Source organism: Anomaloglossus baeobatrachus, chromosome 3 (assembly GCF_048569485.1).
Source record: "Anomaloglossus baeobatrachus isolate aAnoBae1 chromosome 3, aAnoBae1.hap1, whole genome shotgun sequence".
NCBI classification, from domain to species: domain Eukaryota; kingdom Metazoa; phylum Chordata; class Amphibia; order Anura; family Aromobatidae; genus Anomaloglossus; species Anomaloglossus baeobatrachus.
This window is the reverse complement of record NC_134355.1, coordinates 247,462,576-247,482,283: the sequence shown is the minus strand read 5'-3', so window position 1 is coordinate 247,482,283 and position 19,708 is coordinate 247,462,576. Positions and strand designations below refer to the sequence as shown.

General features: G+C 44.7%; 1 protein-coding gene across 2 annotated transcripts in view; it reads left to right on the top strand.

Annotated features, from left to right (window-relative positions):
- Nucleotides 1-19,708, top strand: part of MAP3K4 (mitogen-activated protein kinase kinase kinase 4) — a 185,035-nt gene that overhangs the window by 55,364 nt on the left and 109,963 nt on the right. The window contains exon 1 of one of the 2 annotated variants that reach the window (XM_075339783.1): nucleotides 11,196-11,340. The exons of the other annotated variant lie outside the window; for it this stretch is intronic. The gene's annotated coding sequence lies outside the window, so the exon portion shown is untranslated. Of the gene's footprint in view, nucleotides 1-11,195; nucleotides 11,341-19,708 lie in introns of those variants that run through there. 2 annotated transcript variants of the gene reach the window in all.

Below are 19,708 nucleotides of genomic sequence, written 5' to 3'. Positions count from 1 at the left end.
CCGTGGGAAATGACCAGTAATTACCTCTGCTGTCTGCTGCATTCAGCGCTGTGTCTGTGACACATCGCGGCTGGATGGAAGCAGCGCAGGACGTTGGACCTGTGGATTACGCCAGAGCTTTGTTTGGGGGGGGGTTAATAAAATGGTGAACGAGGCTTGTTTGTTTTATTTAAAATAAAGGATTTTTCGATGTCTGTGTGTTTTTTCACTTTACTTACGGGTTGATCATGTCAGCTGTCACATAGACGCTGCCATGATCAAGCCTGGAGTTAATGGCGGTGGTCCCCCACCACCATTAACCCCTTGTATTACCTTGCCACCACTGCTACACGGTGGCAAGAAGAGCCGAGGACACTCCGGTAGTGCCGCATAATGCATGCGACAGTGCCGGGGCAGCTGCGGCTGATATTCTCGGCTGCGGGAGGGGGAGTGAGGCAGGGGACATTAACCCTGCCCCTCTCCCTCCCCAGCCTGAGAATACCGGGCCGCCACTGTGTGCTTACCTCGGCTGGAAGGTAAATATGCAGCGGAGCCCACGTTCTTTTTTTTCTATATTTCCGTTTTCTTTCTATGTGTGTTCTATGTCTGTGATGTCTGTGTGTGTGTGTGTGTGATCTGTGTTTGTGTTTACTCTCTGCACGGCTTCCTCTTCCTGTAATGACATCACTTCCCTGCAAAACCGCAGACAAGCGATGCACATTACCGGAGGTAAACCGCGAAATACCGGAGGGAATAACGCAGGAAAACGCAGTGAACCGCACAGAATTTGCTGCCTGCGTTATTCCCTGCGGGATTTCATGATTTAACATTGAGTCAATGGAGTGAAATCCCGCAGCGATGTGCGGAAAAGAAGTGACATGCACTTGTTTTTGCTGCGGGATTCCCGCAGCAAAACATGCAGCTGTCAAATTCCGCCCAGTGCGCACAGGATTTTTTTTCTCCATAGGATTTGCTGGTGAATCACTGCAGAGATGTTATGAACATTTTCTGCAGCGAAACATGCAGCAAAACCGCAAAAAATCCGCGTAAAAATCCGGTAAGTGCGCACATAGCCTAATAGTTAAAAAACATGGTGAGGAAAAAATTTCCTATGATTAATTTTTGATGGTGGTGATGGGGGGGGGGGAGATAATGATTATCTCTTCTCCCCTTAGCAGTCATGTTTCCTATAGTAAGGTGCCCCATCCTGTAGTAATGTGCCCCATCCTGTAGTAATGTGCCCCATCCTGTAGTAATGTGCCCATCTTATCACCCTTGTAGCAATGTGTGCATTCTTGTGCCCTTTTTTGCCCTTCTTTAAGCAATGTCCCATCCTGTAGTATAGATCGAGATGCGGCTGCGCGTATCAGAAGAACTGGCATGTTACCTCTAACATGCTTGAAATAGGTTTCCTATGGTTAATTTTTAATCATAGGAAATTTTTTCCTCACCATGTTTTTTAACTATTAGGAATTAAAGATGTTTATTTAATCTCTAACAATTTTGTCTGCATGGACGTTTTGTGCTGGAGCATCTCCTCACTTTGACATCTGAACAACACCATAGACCAGTGATGGCTAACCTATTTCAAGCATGTTAGATTTAACATGCCAGTTCTTCTGATACGCGCAGCCGCATCTCGATCTATACTACAGGATGGGACATTGCTTAAAGAAGGGCAAGAAAGGGCACAAGAATGCACACATTGCTACAAGGGTGATAAGATGGGCACATTACTACAGGATGGGGCACATTACTACAGGATGGGGCACATTACTACAGGATGGGGCACATTACTACAGGATGGGGCACATTACTACAGGATGGGGCACATTACTACAGGATGGGGCACATTACTACAGGATGGGGCACATTACTACAGGATGGGGACAAGGATGGGCACATTACTGCAGGATGGGGACAAGGATGGGCACATTACTACAGGTTGGGCACATTACCTCAGGATGGGGACAAGGATGGACACATTACTACAGTATGGGGACAAGGATGGGCGCATTTATACAGTATGGGGACAAGGATGGGCGCATTTATACAGTATGGGGACAAGGATGGGCGCATTTATACAGTATGGGGACAAGGATGGGCGCATTTATACAGTATGGGGACAAGGATGGGCGCATTTATACAGTATGGGGACAAGGATGGGCGCATTTATACAGTATGGGGACAAGGATGGGCGCATTTATACAGTATGGGGACAAGGATGGGCACCTTACTACAGGAGGGGGACAAGGATGGGCACATTACTACAGGATGGAGGCAAGGATTAGCACATTACTACAGGGGAAAAGATGGACACATTACAGGATGGGGCACATTCCTACAGGGTGAGAACAGAATGGGGTCATTGTTTCAAGATGGTGATAAGGTTGTTTCAAGATGGTGATAAGGATGGGCACATTACTGCAGGATGGGCACATTACTATAGGATGGAAACCAAGATGGGCACCTTACTACAGGATGGGGACAAGGATGAGCATCTTACTACAGGATGGGGACAAGTATTGGCACCTCACTACAGGATGGGCACCTTACTATATGAAACATGACTGCTAAGGGGAGAAGAGATAATCATTATTCCCCCCCCCATCACCACCACCACTCCCCCGCGGTCATTATCTCCTCTCGCCTCCCCCAAGCAGTTATTATCAGACAACTTTTTTGTTATTAGAGCACCCATATAAAAACCGGATGTCTGAATGAGGCCGCAGATGGGTAAAAGCTCATCCCCCCACTGTGTTTTCAGTGTTTATGCTCTCCGTGATGAAAATGGACAGAACTTGGACTAATATTATTCGGTGGGGCAGTACAGATTTAATGTGTTGGTTTGTTTTTGGTTTGTTTTTGGTTTGTTTTTGGTTTGTTTTTGGTTTGTTTTTGGTTTGTTTTTGGTTTTGTTTTTGGTTTTGTTTTTGTTTTCTCCCACTGACCAGATCTGTGTGTGAAAAATCTCAGCATGCTCTATTTTCCTCAATATAGACTCTCCCATTTGTCTATGGATGCGAGAAAAAAAATCAGATGCCACAGTGTGAACTGGGATTTTTACAGATACATTGCAATTTTCTAATACGGGAAACTGTTCATTTTTAATAACAGCTGCTGTAAACAAAAAACAAAACAAATGGATTGCACACAAGTGACAGGTGTGAATAAACTATCCCACCATTTATGAATGAAAATCCGCCCAATTTATTATTTTTATATTAGCAGATTTTAAGTTCTTCTTTTAACCACATCCCAACTACAACTTCTGAATATACCATTCTGCTGCGTTTCAAGAGAAGTCTTCTTCACTAGCACACCTGTCCCAAAGTTTAACTATATTGCAGATTTTTACCCACTGGGTTTTTAATGCCTTCACCCCCAGGCAATTTTCCTATGTTTTTTTCATTTTTGTTCTTTCCTCCCCTTCTTCCGAGAGACTTAACTTTTTATTTTTCTATTAATATTGCCATATGAAAGCTCATTTTTTGCGGGACGAGTTGAACTTTTGAGTCAAACCATACGTTTTACTATAAAGTGTACAGGAAAATGGGGAAAACAATCCAAATGTGGAGAAATTGTGAAAAAAGTGGATGGTGTTCATTTCCTATATGCCATTTTTTCCCATATCCCATTTCCACAATGTGTTTTTTTTTTTTTGTTTTTTTTTTCCTCTTCTCTATTCACCATGTTCACTGTATGGTAAAACGGATGTATCTGTATGATGCCTCTGGACAGTGCGAGTTTGTAGATACCAAGCATATATACTTTTACTTTTCAATGGTGAGAAAAAAAATCGCAAGTTCATATATATATATATATATATATATATATATATATATATATATATATATATATATATATATATATATATATATATATATATATATAAAAAAAAAGTAGTGTTTTGTCACCATTTTCCGACATCTATATCACATTTTAGGGCTCAGTGATGGCTTATTTTTTTGCTTCTTGAGCTGGACTTTTTAATTATACCAATTTGTTTTGCATATAATTGACGTTTTGATCGTTTGTTATTGCATTTTAATGCAATGTTGCGGCGACCAAGAAAACACGTAATTTTGGCGTCTGTAATTTTTTTTCTTGCTACGCTGTGTACTGATCAGATTAATTGATTTTATATTTTGATCGGGCATTACTGAACACAGCAATACCAAATATGTTTTTAGTTTATTTTTAATGGGGCAAAAAAGATGGGGCGATTTTTGAATTTTTTCATTTTATTTTTTAAAACTTTTAAAGTTTTTTGACTTTACTAGTCCCCCTAGGGAATTTTCTTTATCACTGTACTATCTGATCGCTTGTCCTGATCAGAGCAATGCTCCAGTTTTTCTGATAGCGCCATTATGCTTTTCAGTAAGTTTTTTTTTTTTTTTTTTTATTTTTTCTCTTCAACCAACTAGGTGTATACTACAGAACTTAACTATGGGCAGTTTCCTTTTCTTCTGTGACAGAACTACTGTGGTATACGCCCAATTGGTTGAAGGGAAAATTTATATCTTCATTAGGGCTAATTCAAACGATCATAGATTCCCTCATCCCAGAGAATGTGGTCAATTATACAAATTACATTCTTGTGGTCAGTGTCCATGTGGTGCAATCAATTTCACTTGGATGAGGCGAACATTTCTCAGTCTTCTCCATTGTGTTAGTGCGTGAAAATTAGGCTGCACTCCGATGTCGTCCAACTGCAGTCCAGTGATTTTCACACACCTATTGACTTACATGGCTGAGTGCATCTGATCTAACTTGAACATGATGCAATTTATTGAATTTTTTTCTTAGACAGAATCTGTCGAAGGAAAAATCTGACGCGCTCAGCCTGGTAAACTAACGTTAATCCAAGTGCGATCTGATGTTTTGTCGGATCGCACTCAGGACATGTTCACGCTATATTTTTGATCTAACTGTAGATCTTAAGTTTGTACTGAAGAACACAGAAAAAAAGAAAAAGTAACAGATGCAGTGGAGCAGTACAAATGGAGAAGGTACATAGTTTATATATGTAAAAAAAAAAAAGTCATCCCTTTCAGAACACTTTTTTTATTCTATAAGCTACAGTAGTCATAAAAATCCCCTCAAAAAACAATAATCTGCATATTACCCTCCTCGGATCCAGCATCGGCTCTCTACTGCTGCCCTTATATCTGTTCATCTGCAGCGTAGACAGCTATACAATTAGATTGGCTGCTTGTGCCATCTGCACAGGTAGTCGCTGAGCTGTGTGATTAGCTGCAGCTCTGATATTAGTGCACAGATCGAGACGGGCCAGTAGTGGAAAACAGATGGAGACTGAATTTTGTCTGGTCTGTATTGCATCGTATTTCTAATGCAAAAAGAGTGTGCACACAGACTAGACCCTGCCAGGATAGAAGCCGACGTCAGACCTGCAGGGATGTTTTTGAGGTTGATAAATTGGTGAAAGAGGGTGTGTGGTGTTTCTTGTAATACTTACAGGATTGGTAATTGGGTGGGGAAAGGCAAGTCTCATAGACACCTCTCCATTACCAACTCAGTTCTTGTTGGCAGCTATGATTTTTTTTGACAAATCACAGCTGAGATCAACCCCATATACAGTGCCTTGCGACAGTATTTGGCCCCCTTGAATTTTTCAACCTTTTCCCATATTTCAGGCTTCAAACATAAAGATAAAAATTTTAATGTTATGGTAAAGAATCAACAAAAAGTGGGACACAATTGTGAAGTTGAACAAAATGTATTGCTTATTTTAAACTTTTTTAAAAAAATAAATAACTGAAAATTGGGGCATGCAATATAAATCGTCCCCTTTACTTTCAGTGCAGCAAACTCACTCCAGAAGTTCATTGACGATCTCTGAATGATCCAATGTTGTCCTAAATGACTGATGATGATAAATATAATCCACCTGTGAGTAATCAAGTCTCTATAACTGCACCTGCTGTGTGATCGTCTGTGTTCCGTTTAACCCCTTCACGACCATGGACGGATAGCTCCGTCATGGAGCGTGTCCCGTTAAGCCCCACCCCCTGCCGCGGACAGGCGGCGGTCAGCACACATATCGGCTGTTTTCAACAGCTGAAATGTGTGCCTGCATGTTGCGAGTGGAATCGCTTCCACTTGCAACATTTAACCCCTTAAATCTCGCTGCCAAAGTCTGGCAGCGAGATCTATATTCGCGCGGCCATGATTTTTACTTACCGCTGCTCCCACCGGAAGTCACGTGCGTGATCACGTGACTTTCAGTGGTTGCCATCGTAGCACAGGGTCATGTGATGTCATGTGCCTGCAGCTATGAAGTTTCACTTTCGTTTTCCCTCGGCCGAGAGCAGAGAGAAACAGGAAGTTACTGAATCTGCTGTTTACAGCTGTATAGCTGTGATCAGCAGATAGATCAGAGCGATCGGATTGCTGATCGCTATAGCCCCCTAGGGGGACTAGTAAAATAAAAAAAAAATTAAAAATTTAAAAAATAAAAAAAACCTAAAAGTTCAAATCACCCCCATTGAAAATTAAAGAGTTAAATAAATAAATATACACATATTTGGTATCGCTGCGTTCAGAAATGCCTGATCTATCAAAATATAAAATCAATTCATCTGATTGGAATTTTTTTGCCACTACGCCGTTTACCAAACGCCAAAATTACATTTTTTAGTCGCCGCAAGTTTTACGCCAAATGCAATAACAGGCGATCAAAATATATCATCTGCGCAAAAATGGTACCATTAGAAACGACAGCTCGAGACGCAAAAAATAAGCAGTCACTGAGCCATAGATCCAGAAAAATGAGAACGCTACGTGTTTCGGAAAATGGCGCAAAACGTGCACCACTTTTATTGGGCAAGCTTGTGAATTTTTTTAACCCCTTAGATACAAGTAAACCTATACATGTTTGGTGTCTACAAACTCGCACCGACCTCAGGCATCATACCCACACATCAGTTTTACCATATAGTGAACACCGTGAATAAAACATCCCAAAAACTATTGTGCCAGCACACTTTTTTTGAAATTTTTCCACACTTGGAATTTTTTTGCTGTTTTCCTGTACACCATATGGTAAAACTTATGGTTTCATTTAAAAGTACAACTTGTCCCGCAAAAATAAGCCCTCATAAGGCAAGATTGACGGAAAAATAAAAAAGTTACGGCTCTCGGAAGAAGGGGAGCAAAAAACAAAAACGGAAAGTGCCCCGGGGCTGAAGGGGTTAAAGCACAGAGAGCATCATGAAGACCGAGGAACACAACAGGCAGGTCCGTGATACTGTTATGGAGACGTTTAAAGAGGGATTTGGTTACAAAAAGATTTCCAAAACTTTAAACATCCCAAGAAGCACTGTGCAAGCGATCATATTGAAATGGAAGGAGTATCATACCACTGCAAATCTACCAAGACCCGGTCGTCCATCCAAACTTTCATCTCAAACAAGGAGGACTGATCAGAGATGCAGCCAAGAGGCCCATGATCACTCTGGATGAACTGCTGAGGTGGGAGAGTCTGTCCATAGAACAACAATCAGTCATAAACTGCACAAATCTGGCCTTTATGGAAGAGTGGAAAGGAGAAAGCCATTTCTCAAAGACATCCATAAAAAGTGTCATTTAAAGTTTGCCACAAGCCACCTGGGAGACACACCAAACATGTGGAAGAAGGTGCTTTGGTCAGATGAAAACAAAATTGAACTATTTGGGCACAATGCCAAACAATATGTTTGGTGTAAAAGCAACACATCTCATAACCCTGAACACACCATCCCCACTGTCAAACATGGTGGTCGCAACATCATGGTTTGGGCCTGCTTTTCTTCAGCAGGGACAGGGAAGGTGGTGAAAATGGATGGAGCCAAATACAGGACCATCCTTGAAGAAAACCTGTTGGAGTCTGCAAAAGACCTGAGACTGGGACGGAGTTTTGTCTTCCAACAAGACAATGATCCCAAACATAAAGCAAAATCTACAATGAAATGGTTCACAAATAAATGTCTCCAGGTGTTAGAATGGCCAAGTCAAAGTCCAGACCTGAATCCAATCGAGGATCTGTGGTAAGAGCTGAAAACTACTGTTCACAAACGCTCTCCATCCAACCTCACTCAGCTCGAGCTACTTGCAAAGGAAGAATGGGCAAGAATTTCAGTCTCTCGATGTGCCAAACTGATAGAGACATAGCCCAAATGACTTGCAGCTGTAATCGCAGCAAAAGGTGGCGCTACAAAGTATTAACTTTAAGTTAATACTTTGGATGAATAATATTGCACGCCCCAATTTTCAGTTATTTATTTTTTAAAAAAAATGTAAACAACAAACTTTGTTCAACTTCACAATTGTGTCCCACTTGTTAATTCTTCACCATAACATTAAAATGTTTATCTTTATGTTTGAAGCATGAAATGTGGGAAAAGGCTGAAAAATTCCAAGGGGCCAAATACTTTTGCAAGGCACTATTATTTTGATTGCCACCGCACCAGAACAATGGGGATGAGCTGGGTAAAGCGCCACAATTGTTGCATCTAAAGCAGACCCGGGCAAGGGTCGGCCTACATCCGGCCCGCCTATTGTCTGTTACCGGCCTGCCCGTCTTCAGCCAGTGCAGTGGAGCCAAGCTAATGCGTGCCGGGCAGGGAGCGATCCTGCAGCTCCGCACAGTCAGTGCAGGCAGCATAACGCAGGAACCTCTCTCCTGTTCCCTGACGGCACTTTCTCTGTGACACACGCGCGCTCTCTGATGTGGTCAGCAGTACTGCGCGGCGTGTGTCATTTCAAAAGTTCCCGCCGGGCAGGAGAAGTGGCACAGCGGGGGCCTTCACTGAGAGAAGCAGCGGCGGGGGCCCCTTGGAGAAGAGCATCGGCGCAGCCAGGGCCCATACAAGAGAAGGAGCAGCTCAGCGGGGGGCCTGTACGGAGGGGCCTGAGGACGAGGACAATAACAAGGGAGATGTAAGTAGTGACTAATAAGCTGAGGAGGGGACAATGGGGGAGGGGGGGGGACTGGTGACTAATACTGGGGGTGTAGTGGTGTAGTTTTACAGGTGTAGTATATGGTGTTGTGTGTGTGTATATAGTGGTGTAGTACATGGGGTGTAGTGATGTAGCTTTATTACAGGTGTAGTATATGGGAGTGTTGTATATAGCGGTGTAGTAAATGGGGTGTAGTGGTGTAGTATATTACAGGTGTAGTACATGAGGGGTGTATTATATTACAGGTGTATTATATGGGGCTGTAGTATATTACAGGTGTAGTATATTACAGGTGTAGTATATGAACTGGGTTTAGTGGTGTAGTTTACAGGTGTAGTATATGGGAGTGTAGTATATTACAGGTGTAGTATATGGGGGTGTAGTGATGTAGTATATTACAGGTGTAGTATATGGGGGTGTAGTGATGTAGTATATTACAGGTGTAGTATATGGAGGGGGTGTAGTGGTGTAGTTTATTACAGGTGTAGTATATGGGGGTGTAGTGATGTAGTATATTACAGGTGTAGTATATGGAGGGGGTGTAGTGGTGTAGTATATTGGGTAGAACTGAGTTAATTATATTAGTCCGGCCCTCTAAATCCATCCCAATTTCTCATGCGGCCCCATGGGAAAATTAATTGCCCATCCCTGATCCAAAGGATGCCCCAATCGTGGGGCGGCTGCGGGCTGCAGTCTTTAAGTAAGGCAGGGCCCAATAACAATCGACTTTCCCAGCCTGAGAATCAGTCCCCAGCTGTGTTTTTTTTTTTTTTTTTTTTTTTTTTGTTTTTTTTATATAAACCTTGTTGGGGAGCCCCTATTTTTTTAATAACCAGCCAAGATAAAGCACACAGCTGGGGGTTGCAACCTGCATCAATGATAACAGAGGCGTGGGACCACACGTCAAAGTGGCGTAATACTCTGACAACATTGACCAGAAACGACCTGCGTTTGAGATTCATCCAGGCATCTTCTCCATGCTGTTCCCATCCATTTCAGAATTTTTATAGCCCGGCCATACATCCTGGAAGGTCTGCCGGAAAATTATTTGAGTTTCCCATTGACCAGCATTAGATTCTTGATGAATACATGAATAGTACGAAATATTCAAGACAAATCAGCCGAACCCGAATATTTCACTATTTGCCCATCATTAATTGCAAATATGATTGTCTGTAAAATGAAGGTAGTCTACCTCTATAAGCTTTCGTGTATATGTGGAACCTGAAACTCAAAAGTTCAAAAAATTGTGACTGTTTTGCTTTTCAGCATGTGTATATGTATAAACAGTGGCACGTAAAAGTTTGGGCTTTTCTGATCAAAATTACTGTATTGTGAACAGTTAAACAAGTTCAAGACGAAATGATCTCTAAAAGGCATACAGTAAAAGATGACATATTTGTATTTTAGGCAAAAAAAGAAAGTATTTAATCTTTTACATTTTTCTAAATTAACAAAAAAGGAAAAATAGTCAATGCAAAAGTTTGGGTACCCTGCATGGTTAATAGGTAATACGGTGTTTTTCCGAAAATAAGACAGGGTTTATATTCTTGTCTGCTTTGAAATATGCGCTAGGGCTTATTTTCAGGGGGTGCCTTATATTTGAGCACCCGATGCCTGCTGTATTTAGGTCCCGAGGATTGCCCCCACAATCCTCGGTATCTCTCTTGAGCTGACAGTGACAGTTGCATAGAAATACACGCCGTCATTCTCAGATCAGGAGTGCCACCAAGGATTACCTCCTATTTACCAATTAAGTAAAAAAATTCTAAAGGCTATGAAAAGAAAAACCGCATGCTGACCTTTATAAAGTGCAGCCCGTGTCCTGATTTTTATCATTTGCCCTTTATTTTCTTGAATTGTGGACAAACTTGCATTTGTTTTTCCAAAAAATATTCATGTTGTAGGTGTAAACTGTGTAAAAAAAAAAAAACAAAACAAAAACCAAGAAAACAAAAAACTTTAAAGACAAAATAAAGTGTGTGTGTATAGACAGAGAGATAGCGATAGATATAGATCGAGATATATATAATCTCCCATAAAGCTTGCTTCTGATGTTTGGGGAGAATCTAGGACTCTGTGCTAATAGCCCAGTGCTAGGGTGATTATTAGTCTCTTGGATTGGGACTGCTGGGCGTATTTGTAGCATTTTATGGGGGAAGGAAGCCTTTCTTTGGGTGGGGACTTGGGTGACTCATTGTAGGAGGTTTCTTACAAGCTTAGTCGCCGGTACGGAAGGCTGCGCTGGAGCTTTATTTCTTTGCACATCTATGGAATGGGCTGACATCTTAACCAGGAATTTGGAACATCTGAAACAGTTTTTCCAACCAAAAGCTTTATTGTGATCGTTAGCAATGGAGCATGCTGATGGTAAAAGTTGTCTTGTCAAGCAGGCGTGTGGTGAGTATGTGTTTAGGAGCTGGGCGCTGTGTAGCCTGAGCTTTCTCTGTAGTGGACACGCTCTGACCTATGGCTTCATGTGTATTGTAATGTACTCCCCCTTCTCTGGAGGTTAGGACTTCATATCTGCAGCGTGCACTTCTTGTAGCTGATTCTGTCTTCCAGGCTGCGCTATAGGTTGTGTCCTTAGGATATGCCAAATGCCGTCAGATTTGGATCTCCTCGGAAAGGACACAATTACTAGATAATACTTCTGTAATGGAAGTCCTCATTTCTCTACCTCCCTTCTACGTACTTCTCATTACAGTATTTAGCCATTTATGAAGCGACACACAGGAAACACATGAACTTGTAATTCCAGAATAATGGAATTGTATGGGGGCTGGTCTCGCACCTCTCTGGCCGTACTGCGCTGAGCTGCAGGGAAGTGTCATTTACCAGTGACTTATTGATCCATTGCAGCACAGCTCTGCAGCAGTGGGTGATTCCAGACCGCTCCGCTCTTCATGCCTGTACAGGTCCTGATTACGTCACTGCTGCACCTTGGCCCATAACATGTAATTCTAGTCTATAAATTTGCACTAGATGGCAATTATTTTTTTAACCGAGGTAACTCAATATTTTATTGCAGCAGTTGTGTTCATCAGGCCTTGACTTTCTTCCTCCCTATCACCATCACACACAAGTGAATACCAGTCAGTCATCAGTTATAACCTCTCCCATAATTCCCATGCTACTGTTGACATGTTATTTAAGGTGTCAGTGTCGATATATTCAATAACCCTTTGGGGTACGTGCCCACAATGAGTTTTCGACGATGCATATTTTTGCACAAGCGAAGTGGATGGGATTAATAGAAATCTCCTGTCCTCTGTGCTTCACCTGCGGGGCCACAGCATGTCAATTACTCTTGCCAGTATGCTGAGTTTTCTGTGTGAAATTTCCCAATAGACTTGCATTAGATGTGGTTAGTCCATAGGTAAAAATGCACGAGTTTTTGGTGTGTACTGCATCAAAAAACGCATGTAATCCTCACTTGATATCCATACAAGGAAATTTCAAAAACAAAACTTTTATTTAAATTATGACGTACGAGACCGAGAAACAAAAAAAAAAACGCAGTGTCAAAAACTCAATAAAAAAACCGCAAGTAAACGAAGGTGCGAAGATTGTGTCAAAACTCAGCTGATACTGATCGAGGGAATGTAGCCTTATCGTCACACAATTGTATATTACCTGTTAGGCTAATTTCACACATACGTTGAACGGTATCCATTGCATTGCGTTGTGTAACGGATGTGTTGCATATAGTGGCACAACGGCTGCAACGGATGCTGCAAAACAACGGAATTTGTTTTTGATTTTTTTTATTTTTTTTTACAGTTTACCGGCAGCAGACTGTTGTGAACGATCAGCTGATCGCTCCCAGTAGCCGGTCGCCGGCCAATCAGCTGATCGCTCCCAGTATCCGGTCGCTGGCCGATCAGCTGATCGCTCCCAGTAGCCGGCCGATCAGCTGATCGCTCCCAGTAGCCGGCCGATCAGCTGATCGCTCCCAGTAGCCGGCCGATCAGCTGATCGCTCCCAGTAGCCGGCCGATCAGCTGATCGCTCCCAGTAGCCGGCCGATCAGCTGATCGCTCCCAGTAGCCGGCCGATCAGCTGATCGCTCCCAGTAGCCGGCCGATCAGCTGATCGCTCCCAGTAGCCGGCCGATCAGCTGATCGCTCCCAGTAGCCGGCCGATCAGCTGATCGCTCCCAGTAGCCGGCCGATCAGCTGATCGCTCCCAGTAGCCGGCCGATCAGCTGATCGCTCCCAGTAGCCGGCCGATCAGCTGATCGCTCCCAGTAGCCGGCCGATCAGCTGATCGCTCCCAGTAGCCGGCCGATCAGCTGATCGCTCCCAGTAGCCGGCCGATCAGCTGATCGCTCCCAGTAGCCGGCCGATCAGCTGATCGCTCCCAGTAGCCGGCCGATCAGCTGATCGCTCCCAGTAGCCGGCCGATCAGCTGATCGCTCCCAGTAGCCGGCCGATCAGCTGATCGCTCCCAGTAGCCGGCCGATCAGCTGATCGCTCCCAGTAGCCGGCCGATCAGCTGATCGCTCCCAGTAGCCGGCCGATCAGCTGATCGCTCCCAGTAGCCGGCCGATCAGCTGATCGCTCCCAGTAGCCGGCCGATCAGCTGATCGCTCCCAGTAGCCGGCCGATCAGCTGATCGCTCCCAGTAGCCGGCCGATCAGCTGATCGCTCCCAGTAGCCGGCCGATCAGCTGATCGCTCCCAGTAGCCGGCCGATCAGCTGATCGCTCCCAGTAGCCGGCCGATCAGCTGATCGCTCCCAGTAGCCGGCCGATCAGCTGATCGCTCCCAGTAGCCGGCCGATCAGCTGATCGCTCCCAGTAGCCGGCCGATCAGCTGATCGCTCCCAGTAGCCGGCCGATCAGCTGATCGCTCCCAGTAGCCGGCCGATCAGCTGATCGCTCCCAGTAGCCGGCCGATCAGCTGATCGCTCCCAGTAGCCGGCCGATCAGCTGATCGCTCCCAGTAGCCGGCCGATCAGCTGATCGCTCCCAGTAGCCGGCCGATCAGCTGATCGCTCCCAGTAGCCGGCCGATCAGCTGATCGCTCCCAGTAGCCGGCCGATCAGCTGATCGCTCCCAGTAGCCGGCCGATCAGCTGATCGCTCCCAGTAGCCGGCCGATCAGCTGATCGCTCCCAGTAGCCGGCCGATCAGCTGATCGCTCCCAGTAGCCGGCCGATCAGCTGATCGCTCCCAGTAGCCGGCCGATCAGCTGATCGCTCCCAGTAGCCGGCCGATCAGCTGATCGCTCCCAGTAGCCGGCCGATCAGCTGATCGCTCCCAGTAGCCGGCCGATCAGCTGATCGCTCCCAGTAGCCGGCCGATCAGCTGATCGCTCCCAGTAGCCGGCCGATCAGCTGATCGCTCCCAGTAGCCGGCCGATCAGCTGATCGCTCCCAGTAGCCGGCCGATCAGCTGATCGCTCCCAGTAGCCGGCCGATCAGCTGATCGCTCCCAGTAGCCGGCCGATCAGCTGATCGCTCCCAGTAGCCGGCCGATCAGCTGATCGCTCCCAGTAGCCGGCCGATCAGCTGATTGCTCCCAGTAGCCGGTCGCCGGCCGATCAGCTGATCGCTCCCAGTAGCCGGCCGATCAGCTGATCGCTCCCAGTAGCCGGCCGATCAGCTGATCGCTCCCAGTAGCCGGCCGATCAGCTGATCGCTCCCAGTAGCCGGCCGATCAGCTGATCGCTCCCAGTAGCCGGCCGCCGGGTGATCAGCTGAGCGGGGCCATGGCGCTGAGGACGTGTGTGTGTGTGTGTGTGTGTGTGTGTGTGTGTGTGTGTGTACATGCGGAGTGGAGTGCGGGAGGGGGCGGAGCCAAGCGGGGAAGTGTCGGGCTCCCTGCACACGTGCCCAGGGTAAATATCCGGGTAAATCTAAGCATGGTTACCCGATATTTATCTTGGTTACGGGTGCAGGGAGCCAGAGAGAGCATGCGCAGTGAAATCCTGAGGATTCCGCTGCTCAAAAAAAAGTTACATGCTGCGTTCCTCCCGCTGGGCGAAAGCAACGGAGCGTCGCCCAGTGGAAGCAACGCGGGTCCTTTTGGCACAATCCGTCATCCATACAAGTCTATGGGGCGGATTGTGACGGAAGGAAAAAAACGCAAGTGTGAAAGTAATTGCTATTTGCCCACAGGCGCTCGTACCTGCGGATGTATCCGCAGGTACGAGCGCATGTTTCCCGCAGCTGCCCGCTGGCGTCCGCATCTATTTTTAGCTTTTAGCTGCTAGATTACAGCGGAATAGCTGTGGGAAATATGCGGACATGCATTACCTGCGGACGTCTCAGCCTCTCATCTCCATAGCGGAGGTCCGGGACTTCCGCAGGTAATTCCGCATGAATAATTGACATGCAATTATACATGCAGATGCCAACATCCGTAGCATGGTCGGCAGCCGCACTTTCCGCAGCGTGGACACAGCACTCTCCATGTCCCATAGGATAACATGGGGAGTGCCTGTACATGCTAAAACCTGCGGATTTATCTGGAAAATCCAGAAAAATCCGCAGGTTTTCCGCGGCAAAATCCGCACAAACAAGCTCCCACGGGCACATAGCCTAAGAGAACAAACAGAGTTAAAAAAAAAAAAAAAAACCTCTTTCAATTACTACTTGGTTCATTTATTATTTTGTTTTCTAAAGCTAGTTTCACACTTGCGTTGGGTTGAATCCGCTGGGTCCGTTGCTACGTTGTTTTGACGCATTTGTTATTTTTGTGGTGTCAACGGATGCAACGGGTCCATTACTTCACAGTAATCCGTTAGCTGATTCCTGTGATATAACGGACCGTTGCATCCGTTTGGCGTCCGTTAGGCGTCCATCTAACGGGATCCGTCGGCTCTGTTTTTTTTTTTTTTTTCATTCTGGGCATGCTCAGTAGAAATTAGTGGAATCCAGCAGCGGATTCCGTTGTTAAGCACTTGGCAACGGAATCCGCTACCATAGGGAAACATTGAAAATTTTAACGGAACCAACGGAATCCGTTGGTTGGCGTCATTTCGACGCAAGCATTTAACGTTACATTCTGCGTTGCTTCCGCTTGGCGGAAGCAACGGAGCGTCGGCCAACGGAAGCAACGCAGACGCTTTTGGCACAATCCGTCATCAATGCAAGTCTATGGGAAACAGCGGAATCCGTTAACGGATTCCGCTGTTTCCCAAGACAGCGGATTGCGCCAAAAAAAAAACAACGCAAGTGTGAAAGTACCCTAAGGCATTCATGCTCTCTAAATAAAAAGCGAAGGCACTCTACAGCCCAGCTCCGGGTGCTCTGGAAGTCTGCTCCTTTGGGAAGTCACAGGATCGCACATCAGAAGCCTGTGAGAGTGCCTGCAGCAATAATGTCTGGAAGTGGTCGTCATCAGAGAACCTTCCCATAATCCACTCTTCTTTTCACCTGTCTGCTGCAGTCAATCACAGACCTCTGGGGTGGTCTTTGCTGCATACACAAGGTTGCTGGTGGGTGGGTATACCTCCAGTCTTTAAGAGCTCCCATGGCTGATGGTTTAGGTTTAGTTTCAGACAATCCTTTTAAACACTGTGTTAGGATAGGCAACTATTGTAAAATCTGTGCTGTCTCCATCTTGGCGCTACTGACGACCAACTGTTTAGGGACTGTGGTGCTTGTGTAAGTGTGGCAGCCTCTTCAATTGTTACATTCATCCTTCTAGCTGCATGCCATCTGATCAGTAGTGCAGGGAATTGTAGTGTTGCCGTTCACCTTTAAGGAAACATGTCATCAGGTTTTCCCCATAGAAGGTAAAAGCACCACCTTTATCTACTCAGCAGTCCAACAATATGTGTATAAGCACCTAGCTGCCCCGTAAATAATAGAATACCGTGAGCCAATGGGCTCAGCTGGTCTGTGCTCGGCACCTCCTCTCTTCTCACAATGGCCGGCCTTCCTGCTTTGTGGATGTGGATTGTGTCTCCTACGTCATCATGATCGCCTCTAACCTGTAGAGTTGAAGAACAGAACTGCCCAAGCATGCCAGTGACTCATCTGGAATTCCTCTGGACTGAAATAAGCAATGACCAAATCGGGACCAGTGCAGCCAATCATCAATCACTGAATGGCTACAGTGGTGATGTGACCTATCTTAACCGCTAGGAATTGTAGCACCTGCATCACTGGAACGGCATTACTTTAGGAGATATCGGGCATACTGTACTTATTTTATGCTGGGCAGAGTCAGTAGAGATTGCCCACTAGTGTAATGCATGCATGTAGTGTAGATTATTTAAGTGCCTATCCACTTGCTCATGTCAAAAATTCTCTCAGGATTACTTGCCTTCCTGTTTTTGGGACGCCTGTGTTGCAGCGGTCATGTCACGACTACAGAATATCTGACTGCTGCAGCCGGTCACTGTGCTCAGCTGCTCATACAATCTACAGTCAGAAATGGAAAACCCTTTTAATGTTTTAGTGTAACAAATAATTTACAATAAAATCTGGAAATGATTTGGTTGTTGCAGGTATGAATAGGAGCGCTTTCTGTTTGCTTTTAGTAATCGCTTTCTATGCTCAACCCGTACAACATTGCAATACTGTATATTAAAGCCATCTTTATTTGTCTTGCTTGTATAGCGCCATTAAAGGGAGTTTGTCAGCAGGTTTTTGCTGTGTATGTTTAAGACAGCATGCTGCAACATTTAAAACACAGAATTCAGGGAAGCCTTTCTTGTCAAGGTCTGTTCTCTTGTTTGTTTGCTATGTTTGTTTAAGCAGCAGGACAATTTATCATCTCTTGGAATACAAAGTCATGCGCATGGTAATCCCAGGCAACCCATGCTCTGATTGGCACCTCACTGTGAATGTACAATTTCTATTGAGAGCCTGCTGTCTGCGTAGAAGCTCACTCAGCTCTGCTAGATGGCTAAATCTAAAAATTCTGATTTATGTCAGAAAGGTTACACCCAGTAATCTAAGTGATACATCGTTGGAATCAGGATCTCTTTACCTACATCTTGCTGCTCTCAGATGATTAGCAAAAACCTGCTGACAGATTCCCTTTAATTCCACAGCACTTTACAGACATCATCATCACTATCCTCTTTGGGGATCACAATCTAAATTCCCTATCAGTATGTATTTGGAGTGTGGGAGCAAACCAGAGAACCCGGAGAAAACCCACACACACAGGAAGAACTTACAAACTCCTTGCAAATGTGCTTGGTAGGATTTGCCTCTTTATTGTCAAACCCCTTACTCTCCAGGGAACCAGGGCTGTGGAGTCGGTAAGCCAAACCTTCGACTCCGACTCCGACTCCTCAAATTCTCTTGCACCGACTCCGGCTCCGGCTCCGACTCCGGCTCCGGCTCCGACTCCGACTCCTACATATATTGCTTAGTTAGGTGAAAAATTTATTGTAGTACATGAATATGTGTATGTGAACATCAGACATTTAATAATTTTTATGATACGATAATCAAGATATTTGGATAGAACATAAAATATATTTATTGGAATACAACTTTAGAACACAAAAAACTGTAATAAATTGTAAATATGTAATACACTATGTAATATACAGTAGATTACATATATATCTTGTGTGTGTATATACACTGTGTGTATATATATATATATATATATATATATATATATATATATATATATAATTACATATTTACAATTTATTAGTTTTTTGTGTTCTAAAGTTGTATTCCAATAAATATTTTATGTTCTATCCAAATATCTTGATTATTGTATCATAAAAACAATTAAATGTCTGATGTTCACATTGTACTACAATAAATTTTTCACTTAAATATAAGCATTATACTAAATGTTATTATTTAGTAAAATATTCAGCACATTCTGCATTGCACTCCTGTCCCCAATTTATTATATATTTTAGGAGTCGGAGTCGGTGCATTTTATACCGACTCCGACTCCGACTCCGACTCCACCAAAATGAGCTCCGACTCCGACTCCACGACTCCGACTCCACAGCCCTGCAGGGAACAAGATGAAGTGGTTTGATGATGACTGATTTGTGTCAGCAATATGGAAATGAGGAAGCAACCATTTTGGCCTGACACTTTTTTTTTTTCTGGGAGGGGGAGAATAAATAACTTGGATCGCCAGTCAGGTAAAGCCAGGCAGCTGGAGGCTGGGATTCTCAGTGTGAGAAGGTCCAAGCGTTCTGGGCCCCCCCCACGCTAAAAACCACAGCCCGCAACCGCCCCTGGAAATGGCACATTGTTTCTTAGCGCAATTTCCAGGCTCTTTACCTGGCTTGTCCAGCAGCCCTGATGGCTGTGCTACGCTGGGTAATAAAGGGGTTAATAGTAGCTTTGTATTCTCAGCTAGTATGAAGCCTGAAATTCATGTTGTCACGCCAAATTAGACATGGCCACCATGAATTTCTAGTAAATTTCTATTAAAAAAAAAAAACACAACACATTTTTTTTTTTTTAGAAATAAAACAAAAAAACATTTAGAGTCCCATCTTTATTATAAAAAAAATCCTTACTCCGATGTAGTCCACAGGTAGAGCAATGTCAGCTCAACTTCATCACTCTGTACAGAGCGAGAAACAGGCTGACACTAAGGGTATGATTCCACTTGCGTATGACTTGTGCATTGTCGCATTGCATCACCCCACACGGCCGGACGCTCTCTGGACAGGAGCGTCTCAGCTGCATGGAAATACATGCAGCCGACCCGCTCCTGTCAGGAGAGTGTGCTCCGTGCCGAGTGATGCGATGCGACACTCATACAGTGACAAAGTTCAATGGAGTCCATGAGCCATGGACTCAGGTGACGACACCACAAACA